The sequence below is a fragment of the Diorhabda carinulata genome, chromosome 2 (genome assembly GCF_026250575.1).
Source record: "Diorhabda carinulata isolate Delta chromosome 2, icDioCari1.1, whole genome shotgun sequence".
Classification (NCBI taxonomy): domain Eukaryota; kingdom Metazoa; phylum Arthropoda; class Insecta; order Coleoptera; family Chrysomelidae; genus Diorhabda; species Diorhabda carinulata.
In genome coordinates, this window is record NC_079461.1 from 16,827,175 (window position 1) to 16,839,603 (window position 12,429).

Here is a 12,429-nt window from a genome sequence, read left to right on the forward strand (position 1 = left end):
ATTTTATGAATTTTTGGTTACATTCACAAAATAATTATTGAGGTTATTAAGAGAAGTAGCAATTATACTTGATGAAGAATTCTTATTTGTTAGATCATTCACAATGGAGCATGTTACCTGAATTGGCGAGTCATATTTTTGACAGCTTTTATTGTCTTGTGATAAATTTTTCAGTATAGTTTCACGTAAGTTTTGACGAAAACACTATCTGAGATAAAGATCGCATGTTAATTGCAGATATACGTAAACCTCTACTGCACCAGGGTTAATTTTGCTCATTTTTGATACACTTGAGGGGAAAAAAATTTGATGCCAGACTAGTTTTATGAATCTAGAAAATTCGACGTTCACATCACCAGAGAGCATGTTCCAATCAGTTGTTTGATAACTGTGCTTGAAGATTTGAATACTTTTTTCCGAAAAGATACGGCATAATTTTCGAGAAGCATTTTTAGTATTGGATTTTGACGAAAATTTATTACAACCACATGATCGGAAAGAATTATTGAATTAAAGACAGTACAGTCGATGGATTCTGGATCATACGATAACAAGACATAGTTTATAATACTAGAACTGGTCTTAGTTATTCTGGTTGGTGCAATTATATGCATGACAATACCAAAAGAGTCCAAAATCGACTGAAGACATTATTGACCAGCACTCAGACTGGAATAATCAATATTGAGATCGCCACATAGAATTAGTTTGGCTTTTTAGAGGTGAGAGACAGTAAATAAATCAGTTCTATTGAGTATAATTTCGACTTTCTTTTGAAAATTTAAATAGAATTGAAGCATCTACAAATTCAAACTAGATTATGTTCAAGTGAGATTCTCTTCAATCAAGTCGAACAAGTAGATGATTTTTCTGATTTAAAATCAGTTATCTTGCAAACGGTTTTTCTTCCTTATTCGCACTATTTCATAAAAAATTAAAAGCTTTTTCGAAAATAACGAATTTTACTGATCATACTTGTAAAATACGTGTAAAATCACAGTTCATTGTAGTATTATCAGATTCTGTAGTTGTTTTTATATTTTTAAAAGATACCAATTCAGGATTTAAGTTGCTACGACTATGAAATAAAATGGAAACCACTGGGTTTTATCAAAAAGTAATTTTTCACTTTCTCTATTTAAAAAATAGAGAACAACAACACGGATACATATTGAAGGAAATCTCTCGCTGGCAATTTATTTTTTACAAATTAATCAGTTATTGCAAGTTGATTTTATCTTAAGAATCTAACTCGTCTATGAAAGAAATCTGTAACAGGTCATTATCCTCTGGTCAACAATATTATGTGTAACCTTGTAAATTAAAGGATGTGGGTGTATCAATAGTTGATAACAAAGTGCGGTAATGTTATTTTAATCAGTAATTGTCTGTTGGATATTAGCTAAAAAATTGAGATGTTTTAATCAAAATGCAGCCCATGGTCATCAATTGTCTTTTAATTTTACAAGGTAAACTAGAATAGTTAAATATGAGTGGATACTATGCAGAATAGTTTATGTGGTTTGTTTGAGTGATAGGTATATATATCGTGAAGCAGTGATTTCAACTGATATCTTAGATCGATAAGGTAAGATAAACTTCATTTTGAATCGTTTTTGACGAATTATTTTCACAAATAGAAGGATGTAACTTGAATTAATGACTTTCCTTTCAGAGTACTACTTTTAGCTATAAATGTACTCATTATAGCATACATTGAATCAATTCTTTAACCATTTATAAGAGATTTTTTTAGGATATTGTCTAGTAGCTTCTGTAAGCTATGGATTGGAAACAAATCATTTCTCGTTTAGCAAATTTCGGAACTAAAAACCAAATATTTTGATATTTGGTTAGGGGAGTATTTGCGAGAAGAAATAAAATTTTTTATCTGTCATAAACTTGTGAATATAAAAAGTGACTCGCTTCATCGACATACCAGTACGTTGAATCCATCTCTGGAGCAATTTATAAGAGATTTTTTTCAGAATACTGTATTGTAGCTTCTATAAACTGTGGATTGGAAACAAAGCATTTCTCGTTTAGCAAATTTCAAAACTAAAAACCAAATCTTGTGATATTTGGTCAGTGGAGTATTTGTGGAAAGAAATAAAATTTTTTATCTGTCACAAACTTGTGAATATAAAAAGTGACTCGTTTCATAGACATGCCAGTACGGTGAATCCATCTTTGGAATCTTTTATAAGAGATGTTTATCAGAATATTGTCTAGTAGCTTCTATAAACTGTGGATTGGGAACAAATCATTTCTCGTTTAGCAAATTTCGGAACTAAAAACCAAATCTTGTGATATTTGGTTAGTGGAGTATTTGTGGATGGAAATAAAATTTGTTTTCTGTCACAAACTTGTGAATATAAGAAGGGACATGCCTCATAGACATATCAGTATGTTGAATCCATCTCTGGAACTATTTATAAGAGATTTTTTTAGAATATTGTCTGGTAGCTTCTGTAAACTGTGGATTGGAAACAAATCATTTCTCGTTTAGTAAGTTTAGGAACTAAAAACCCAATCTTGTGATATTTTGTTAGTATTTGTGGACGGAAATAAAATTTATCTGTCACAAACTTGTGAATATAAAAAGTAACATGCCTCATAGACATACCAGTACGTTGAATCCATCTCTGGAACCATTTATAAGAGATGTTTTATAGAATATTGTCTTGTATTTTCTGCAAAACAAGGATTGGAATCGAATCATTTCTCGTCTAGCAAATTTTAGAACTAAAAACCAAATCCTGTGATATTTGCTTAGTGGAGTATTTGTGGATGGAAATAAAATTTATTGTCTGTCACAAACTTGTGAATATAAAAAGTGACTCGCTTCATAGATACACCAGTACATTGTATCCATGAGCAAAATGAGCAATTAATTGATTCAATTAGAGCATATTTAGCATTATATCAAACTAAAAGTAAGAGTTATAAGATAGTATCAATTTTTTTGCTATTTATTTTCGTAAAATTCTTACAAAGACTATTTTAGTTATACAATTGTCAAACAGAAACTAGAAGTGTAAAATGGCTTAATTTTCAATAAGACTCACTCCCAATTTCTTTTGATAATTGCTGACATTTTCAGTTTGAACTCGTGGTATTTTCAAACAATCCTCGTAAATAGAGACATTTCTAATTGTGACGTAATGAAGTTTGATTACAATTGCAATTATACATCTAATAAACTGTTAGATAATAATTAGATTCAAACAATTTTTTGTCAAACGTCATTTTTCAAAAATAAAAACAAAAAAAAACGTTTAATATTAATAAAAAACGGAAAATTGAAAATAGTATAATCCAATTTTGCTGTGTTGAATGACCGTGAGTTTCAAATCACAAAATCAAATAAAATTATTCAAACTAATTAGCGTGTTGAAATGACGGACAAAATTTTTGTACACAAAATAGATCAAAGTATTATATTAAATGTCGAAAGTGGATTTACCCAAGGTTACATTAGAATGCTACTTATATAACAATACCTAGAAGAGAAATGAGCGATAGTTTTCATTAATTGGTATGTAATAGACTTTTATTAATATAAAAGTAGATCAAATTAACATATTTAGTAAGAATAAACCGTTTTTTTTTCATACCAATAATAATATCAAAAGTGGAGCAGGGAAAAAGTTAATGAAAATATGGAATTTTGTTAAATTGAAACTTACAAAGATATTTTAACTTGAACAGGTTGATTTTTATTCTCGAGTTGACAATTTACAGTACCTCTGTATTAGAAACACCCCCTCGAAAACTTTAAATGAGAAAGGGGGTCGCGTGGTACCTTGTTCGAAAGGGATCTCAGTCTTTTGTTCAGCAATATCAAGTTTTTTCAATTTGGTGCAATAATAACTGAGAAAATCAATTTTTAAGATGTAAGCTGTATATCAAAGATACTTTTTTTTGAACGAAACACCGTATATTTCACTCCATATTTAGGATTAACTTGTCCTCATCACAATAATATGGGGTTGTGTTGTGTGTATGAGGTATTTAAACAGTTATAATCAATTTTCTATAAAAATGTGGACGTATCTTCATCTCAAATGCTACACACTGTATATAATAACCTAAAATTTGTACCTTACTTTATCTATAAGTAAAAATAAGGATGATTATGAATAGGTTGTGATTGAGTCCCCAATATGCCTGTGTGAATATTCAAATCTTAATTTATAAAAAAAAATATGGACGTATATTCATCTTAGATGCTACAAACTGTATATAATAACCTAAAATTTGTACCTCACTTTATCTATAAGCAAGGATAAGGATGATAAGTAATAGTTTATGAATGAATATTGAAAAACACTGTTTATGTATAAAAAAATTTTCCCTTTTTCCAGGCTGTCATATCAATTGAATCTGATATAGAGTGGAACAAAATACTAATACATTATTTTCTCGGTTTTTTCAAATGAATCACCCTGTATTTTATGTGAGTATTGAAAAGTATTAGTTCTCAAGATATTTTGATTTTCCTGTGCAAACCAAGGGGTCATCCATAAATTACGTCACACGTTAAAGGGTGGTGGGGGTCGACGAAGTGTGACATTATGTGACAAGGGGGTGGAGGTAGTCGTAAATTTTGTGACAACACATTTCAAAATCTATTACTCTACGAAAACTTATACAACCATATTTGAGTGAATACAAGATGTCAAGCGCTAGTACACAAAAGTCATTTAGGTAATTTTTAGCTTAAACTATATTTTACATCACACAAAACCACTAATTAACTAGTCCTTATGCCAGCCTTGTCCAGCTACAATTTTAACATTCGGGAAATTCGCGCGGCGCCAATAATCTATTTTTCATAAATGGCGGAAGCACCTTTGACAAGTTTTTTTATTATAGGAGGCGGTTTATTACAGTATTTCTCTCAGTTTTTAGGAAAATCTATTTAATTATTTCTTGTGTTTATTTTTGTTCTAGAACTTTGTAGAATTCTATTTGTGGTATATGAATTAAGTTTTAAATAAATAGTCGTTGTGAAAACAAAATTAGTAAAAGTAATCGCAGAAATTATTTAAGTGATTTTTATAAGTGAATTATTACAAATTAGTGTAGTGTATAGTGTTTAAATGAATTAAGAACTTAAGAGACAGTGCAAATTTATACGAAAAACGTTAAATTGGTGTCAGGTGTGAGGTATTGTAAATAGATAGTGACATAAACATTGCCAAGAGTCTAAGTGATCTGAAAGTGATGGAACTGAATGCCAAACTGGAGAATCGTGAGCTGGAAACGTCCAGTGAGAAGATCGAATTAGTAGAACGACTCAAAGTGCCTCTAGTAAGTGACGGATTTGATCCAGAAAGTTATCTATTCCAAGACGAGTCTTCCACTTCAATCTTCTCAATTTGAACTGGGGTGAAAATCAATGCGATAAAAACTACCTACAAAAGCAAGTTTGGAAATTCATGAAAATCATGGTTGATTGGAAACTTCTGTTACCAAATGTATTTGAAATATGGTCTGAATTTAACTATAAACGGGAATCATTTCTTGATATGAGTATGAAATAACGAAAAAATTATTGTTATTGTTTTAAAAGTTTAGGATGTTCAATATGAACTTCTAATCAATATAACTCTGCATTTTGAAAGAGTAATTAATTTTTTTTCAGTCATTTAGTCGTATATTGAGAATTATTATCCAATTCGATTAACTATATAAGTTTTTTTTTTTAAATGATTTATTTTGTGTAATAAAACTTAACCTTCAGAAATAAAAGACGGAAAGTTTTTGTATTGTAGGAACAGATTATATACAATATTACGAGAATAATGCATACTTAAATGTGTATATCATTTTTATTTATGTCAGGTAATATTTTGGTAAAGGACAAAGTTGATAGGAAGCTCATAAATAACATATTTGTATAAAAAGCCACAACTTGTTTTTATTTAGCATCGACTACGTTTTCCATTTCTTTCTACCATGCATACACTCCTAGAAATCTTGAAAAATCTAATCTTCACATTTATGTTTTGGTTTTACCGACAATATTTTGTCTCTCTATACTTTTCCTAGACGTTTACAATTCTTTCAATATGTCTAGTATCTGTTTAAGTCAATTGTAACCAATAAAGCCTTAGTTTCTAATAGATTCATAGATCATAAGTCATCATATCTAGCTTCAAACTGTCCATCAATTTTCCTAATCCTTTCATATATAATTTCCACATCCATGCTTTGGTTTTTCCGACAATATCCTGTCTCTCTATACTTTTCCTAGACGTTTCCAGTTCTTTCAATATGTCTAGCATCGTAATCTGTTTAATTCTATTGTGACCAATATAGCCTCAGTTTCTAATATATTCATATCCAGCTTCAAACTGTCCATCAATTTTCCTAATCCTTTCATATATCCTTAGTTGCTCTTCACCCAAATTTGTGTATCTCATAGTTTTCACCGCGTGAATAATCACTAATTTTATCGTAATTCTGTAGACTTTTATTTGATTTTTCCATTATTCCTTTATCCTGAATCATGGCTCCATATGGTTCATTTCTTATGTCATTTTGTACTTTGTGTCATTTTTCTATTCTTGATTTGTGAATTACGTTTTTCTATTAATTTTTTTATACAAATTTTTTTGTTTATATACAGCTTTTGATGAATTTATTAGTTTTCTTTTCGTTCCTCTGTATTCTAGGGTTGTCCATATATCATATCTATTGCATCTGTCGAATGCCAGATCTACATATCACGGATGTATCTCTACGATTTCTCTAGTTTGTCTAATTGTTTGCTCTAAATCTTTATTTGTTCTATTCCTTGTGACTGTTATATCACTTTGCTCCTTTTTCTTGTTCTTTAATACCTTCGTTTTCACTTTCGCTTCGTTTCCTTCCAAGTCTAAAATATTTTTAATTTTTACCATATCCCTTTTTAGATATTTTATGCTTTTAAGTTTGTTTTTATTACTCTCTCGAGGTTCCAGGGGGTTCAAACAATAGTTTTTGATTTTTCTTGCAGGCATTAGTCATCTTCTTCTCGAATTCTCACCACGACAGTTTATACTCTTAATTTTTTGACTAATCCTTTCACCAAAGTTCTTTGTTCTTGATATTTAGTTGTTAAATATTTCATCCATTCATTATTTATTAAAATTGCGTCTCCTCTAATTCATTCTCTGATATTGAGCGCTGATTTTTCTTTTTGTTTCACATATTTTTTCTTTATAATTTATTATTATATTCCTAAAATTTGTTCAAATTTTTGTAACTCTTTTTTTTTGTAGATGTATTAATTTCTTCTTCCACTATTCCTTGATGTTTTATTTGTAGCTGCTGACTTTCTCCAAATATTTTTTTCAACTTCTCTCGATATTTTATTAATCTTCTTGCTTTGAAGGAGTGTATTCTCTTCTTTCTTTCTTTCTGTTAGTCTCAGATACTCCAAATTTGGTCTTTCCATTTCTTCTGTTAGTTTTTCCTCTTGACCTGTTGAAATTTTTGTGTTTCATGTTTCTATGATGTTTTTTTTGTCTGTTTTATCACTTTTTCCCCCACTCGTCTCCTTATTTATTTCATTTTCTACTTTATACTTCTACTTTTTTTGTTATATCCCATCTAAGTGGTTTTTCCTTTTTATTTCTATTCCGATTTCTATTTTCGTTTTCATTCCAGTTTCTAGTTATACTCCTTTCCTTATCAGCAATCTGATCTATCAACCATCATTTCAATGTTGTCCCTGTCTTATTTGACTCAAATATTTTCATTGATTTCCCAGTTCCAATTCTTCTCTTCAATGTTTATATTCATGAATTCGACTTGCACTTTCTACTTATGACGTCTTTCTCTCCTTTTGCTATGCCATTTTGTATTCATTTTCCTTTTTCGTCTAGTCAATACCTATATATCTTCTGGTCTCTTATCTTCCTCAGTTTCTACTTGTTTTTCAAAATATTGATTTTATATGTCATGTAATTGGTAAGGTTATGTTCGGTTAGGTTAGGTTAGGTTAGATTAGATTAGGTTAGCGAATCCTGGGTGCTAAATTAGCACCAAAAAATGAGTGACAAGAAAAGAGAATTAGAAATAATAATATTAGAGAAGAGCTGCAAGTGATACCAGTCGCAAAATTCATTGGCAGTTGAGGTGATGAGCTCTATAGATGAAGACTGGAAGTACCATATGTCAAATTTTCATCTCTCTTTCAAAAATTATGAAAAAACCCAATTTTAAACAGGAGAGACATAGAATCAAGATGATCTAGGAACATCGCATATATAAAAGGTCTAAGAAATAAGAGATTTGAGAAAGGGTGTTTTTCTCTCAATTTATTAAAAAATTCATGCTTCTTAATGTTCTTGATTTTAGGTCTCTTCTGTTTTGAAATAAGTTTTTCTCGATAATTTCTGAAAGATTGATAAAAAAAGTCTTTATCAATATTTCTAAGAAGAAAGAACTATTTCTAAGTCAAAACGTCAATTTTTTATCAATCTTTAGAAAAACTTATTTTTACGTTATTACATCAAAAGGTCTAATAAATTAGAAATTGGATCAATATATTGAGAAATTGAGAAATTGAGAAATATAATGAAATTTATCTTTCTGTTAAAACAGAAAAGACCTAAAATCAAGAACATTTAGATGCATTAATATATCAAAAGGTCTAAGAAATAAATTAAAGAAGTTTATTGAGAAATTAACGGTCACTCGATTCCCTTGTCTTTTTTCTTGTAATTCCACACACCTACTTCTCTAATTATCAACCACCAGAGTATTGTCGTGAGTAATTTCTTTTACCGTGAGACTTCTTAACGTAAAAACTAAAAAGTTCTTGCAGAGACCTCTCTTCAATGTTCCTATTAACCAACAACGTTACCATCAGAGTTTAATACCAAAGGAAATGTTTCTATTAAACAGTTTTTCTATAGATATAATGTCATGAAACTGTGACTAGACATGTATATCAAATTATTCTGGAGCGGTGGAAAACAGGGATTTTTCCGATGCCCTCTGAATTCGCTAAGACAAGCTTGATGTCACGACAAACGTAACTGCTTATTCCTCATTAATTGCACCAAAAAAAAAAAGATTTTTAACGATAAAACACTCACTATATAGTACTAACATTGCCCCAGCGAAAAAAAAAAAAATTTAAGCGTGTTTCTTAACGGGCTAATTAAACTACGTAGTTGTGAATTTTATCCGAAATTTTATTAATTAAATATTTTTTGATGTTCCTGAAACTTCATTTGTAGACCACTTATTTTTTGGACACTAGTTTTTTGCATATGTAGTAATTTATAATTGAGTGGGAAAAGCTCAATATTTTTGTCATACCTGAAAGCTTCCATGGATTTCTACAGAAAAACAAGCAGACTATGAGCAAATAACACGTGGCCTTGTATTTGCATCCTCCATTTCTATCACGCTTAAATAATGTTTCATAATACAGTATTCGATCAAACACTTTACAATCTTTGATAGTATACAAACAGAAGTGTATTAATGTGCTAGATAGTAACTACATTCTTGGATTTCAATAGTGTACACATATAATATGTAAGTCGTTCATTATTATTTGCGTAAAATAAGTTTTCTAATTATACCCCAAAAGATTTTTTCTTATTTGAAATTCAGTGTTATAATTTGATCGATGCGAATCTTTAATATTAAAAAAAATTAGAGAAATGTACAGGAACTGAACAAACTATTTAAAAAAGTTTAGAAAGTTTTGATTAACTTTGTTAAAGAAAAGCAAATAAGATAACTAGTTGGTGTACCTCAAGATAACTAATATAAAACGAATTAAATTGATAATTAATAAGACAATAAATTAAGTATAAAATATATAAATAGGCCAGGGCACTTACGAAAAAAAGGCTTTTAGTGACAAAATTAATAGTAGAAAAAAAAAATAACGCCATCGTGTTCTAGGGGTTGAATAAAAGTTATGTGCATAATTCAACATTTTTTGTCTATGCATTATTTTTTTAAACAATAAAAACACCAAAAAATCGATAAAAATTTCGTTTTTTGCGTTTTGTGCTGAACTATGCAAGACTTGGCTTTGTTACTATATATATAAAATAAGCTTTTATAAATTGAATTTCGGTGATTTATTGCTTAGATAATTTAAACGAAAGGAGAAAATTTTTAATTTTTTAATTGTTTATAATTTGTTTAATTTTAAATATGAATGTTTTTTATTCTCTGAAAACCAAGCAAAGACGATGCGCTCAAAAATGCTCCAACATACTTCAAATCAAATATTAATTATCTCAGGAACTATTGGGCCGATTTTGATCTTTCTTTATAACTAGGCTAACTCGTTAAGCTAAAATTAGCTGTCACATTAGTTTTTTGCTAAAATTAATAATTTTCCTAGAATTTTTCCTTCTATTATTTTGCAGTTTCTTGTAAGACTTATTTATTGACTAATAAACAGTTATTCATACTGGCATGAAATACTTTACATTCTAGGTGAAAATACTTAATTTTATGAGGAAATATTTAGTATTTACTGCTTTACTTAAACGCATTTTTAGGTTTCATACAAAAAATTTGGAAATACTCCTTTTGTTGCATGTAGTTTATGAAAATATTTTATATCTCAGTTTTCAGTGAATAAGAAAATTAAACAAATTTTGAACAATTTAAGAAATTATATTCTCCTTTCGGTTAAATTATCTAAGCATCAAATTATCAAAATTTAATTTATATAAGCTCATTTTGCAGATTTTTCAATTTTCTACAATATTGTCCAGAGTAACAAAACCGAGTTTTGCATAGGTTCAGCGCAAAACGCAAAAACAAAAGTTGTACCGATTTTTTGGTGTTTTTATTGTTGTTAATGTTGAATTTTATGCACATAACTTTTATTTAACCCCTATGACACGATGACGTTGTTTTTTTCTACTATTAATTTTATCACGTAATTTCGTAAATGCCCTGGCCTAAATAGATATTAGAAAAGTAAAAGAATAATTGTAGCTTGATGATTGTAGGTTTGTTTTAAAATTAAGTAAACATTAAAATATACTAGAGTTGAATTTTTGTCATGGTTCATACGCAGGAGGAATCAAAATTAATTTACATTATATTGAAAATGAAATTATTAAAAAGGATTACTAGAATGATTCAACCAGAAAGTGGAGCACCCCCTTTTAAAATCCTTAAAAACAAAGAGGTTCGTGCGGAGCCTTGTTGGAAAGGGATTTTAGTCCTGTGTTTAGTAATATGAAGCTTTTTTGAATTTGGTGCAATCATAACCAAGAAAATTAATTTTTGAGAAATAAAATTTTGATAATATCTCTATCACAAAATTTTACGTAGAATGTATTTTTCAATGTACTTTACAATGTTCAAAATGACCACCATTCACTTCTCGACAATTACCGAGGCAATTATGAAATTCTCGTACATTTTGTATGACCTCAGAGGTTATTTTATTAATTTTTTCTGCTCTTCTAACTTTTAAATCAGTAAGTCAATCACCTATTTTGAGAGATTTACATATAATGTTGATTCAGAAGTTAAACGAAGATGATCCTGTTAGAAGACAAAAATTTTTAGAATTGATGAAGCGACGTTTCATTGAAACGGTTAACAAACAGAACTGTAGATATTGAAGCAGAGAAAATCCTCACTGGTTGTATGAGGCCCACACTCAATATCCTAAAAAAGTGAACGTTTAGGCTGGTATCATTATCTAACAATAAACTTATTTTTTTCGAAGGCACTGTTAATGGTAAGGTTTTTTGATTAACTTGTTGGTGCCTACATTGCAAATACTTTCTCCTGATGTTAATCATCCAAATGAGATTATTATAGATCTATTAACAACCAATAAGAAGGAACTCCACCGCATTTAAACGAGGTTTTCCTCAATAGGTGGATTCGAAGACGTGGAACGATCAAATGGCCGACTAGATCCCCCAATTTGACTCATCTAGATTACTTCTTATTAGGTTATTTATAATCGTAAATGATAGCAGCCTACTAGATTTACATCAATTATTTATTTGGATTTTGGACTAATATTTTAGTATCTTCAAAGATTTGTTCCTGATATTTAGTATACTAAATACAAAAATACCGGATTATTTTCAAAGTATATTTTGATAGACTAGACAATATTGTTGATTTGAAAGTTAGGATAAAGGAATAAATTAACAAGATAACCTCAAAATGTTGTACGAGAATTCCAAAATCGGTTTTTGTAAAGAAGTGAATGATGGTGAGTTTGAACATCTAATTTTATTGTAAGGTACATTGGAAAATGCATTTTAAATATTATGCGAATATGAAATAATGTGTCGGATAATAATCATGTTGTTAACAAGTTAAATATCTTCCTCACATTCACAGACCAACGTCCTTGATGTTGGATCTCTTGCATCCAACGGGATTTATTTGATTTGCTGTATGAAATTTTCAATGATTTAA

At 29.4% G+C, this 12,429-nt stretch overlaps 1 protein-coding gene across 2 annotated transcripts in view; it reads left to right on the top strand.

The window, feature by feature from the left end:
• Positions 1-1,511: 1,511 nt before the first annotated feature.
• Positions 1,512-12,429, top strand: part of LOC130903980 (putative fatty acyl-CoA reductase CG5065) — a 34,251-nt gene continuing 23,333 nt past the window's right edge. Inside the window, exon 1 of one of the 2 annotated variants that reach the window (XM_057816450.1) lies at positions 1,512-1,588. The gene's annotated coding sequence lies outside the window, so the exon portion shown is untranslated. Of the gene's footprint in view, positions 1,589-9,366; positions 9,544-12,429 lie in introns of those variants that run through there. The other variant, XM_057816449.1, reaches the window with a different exon arrangement.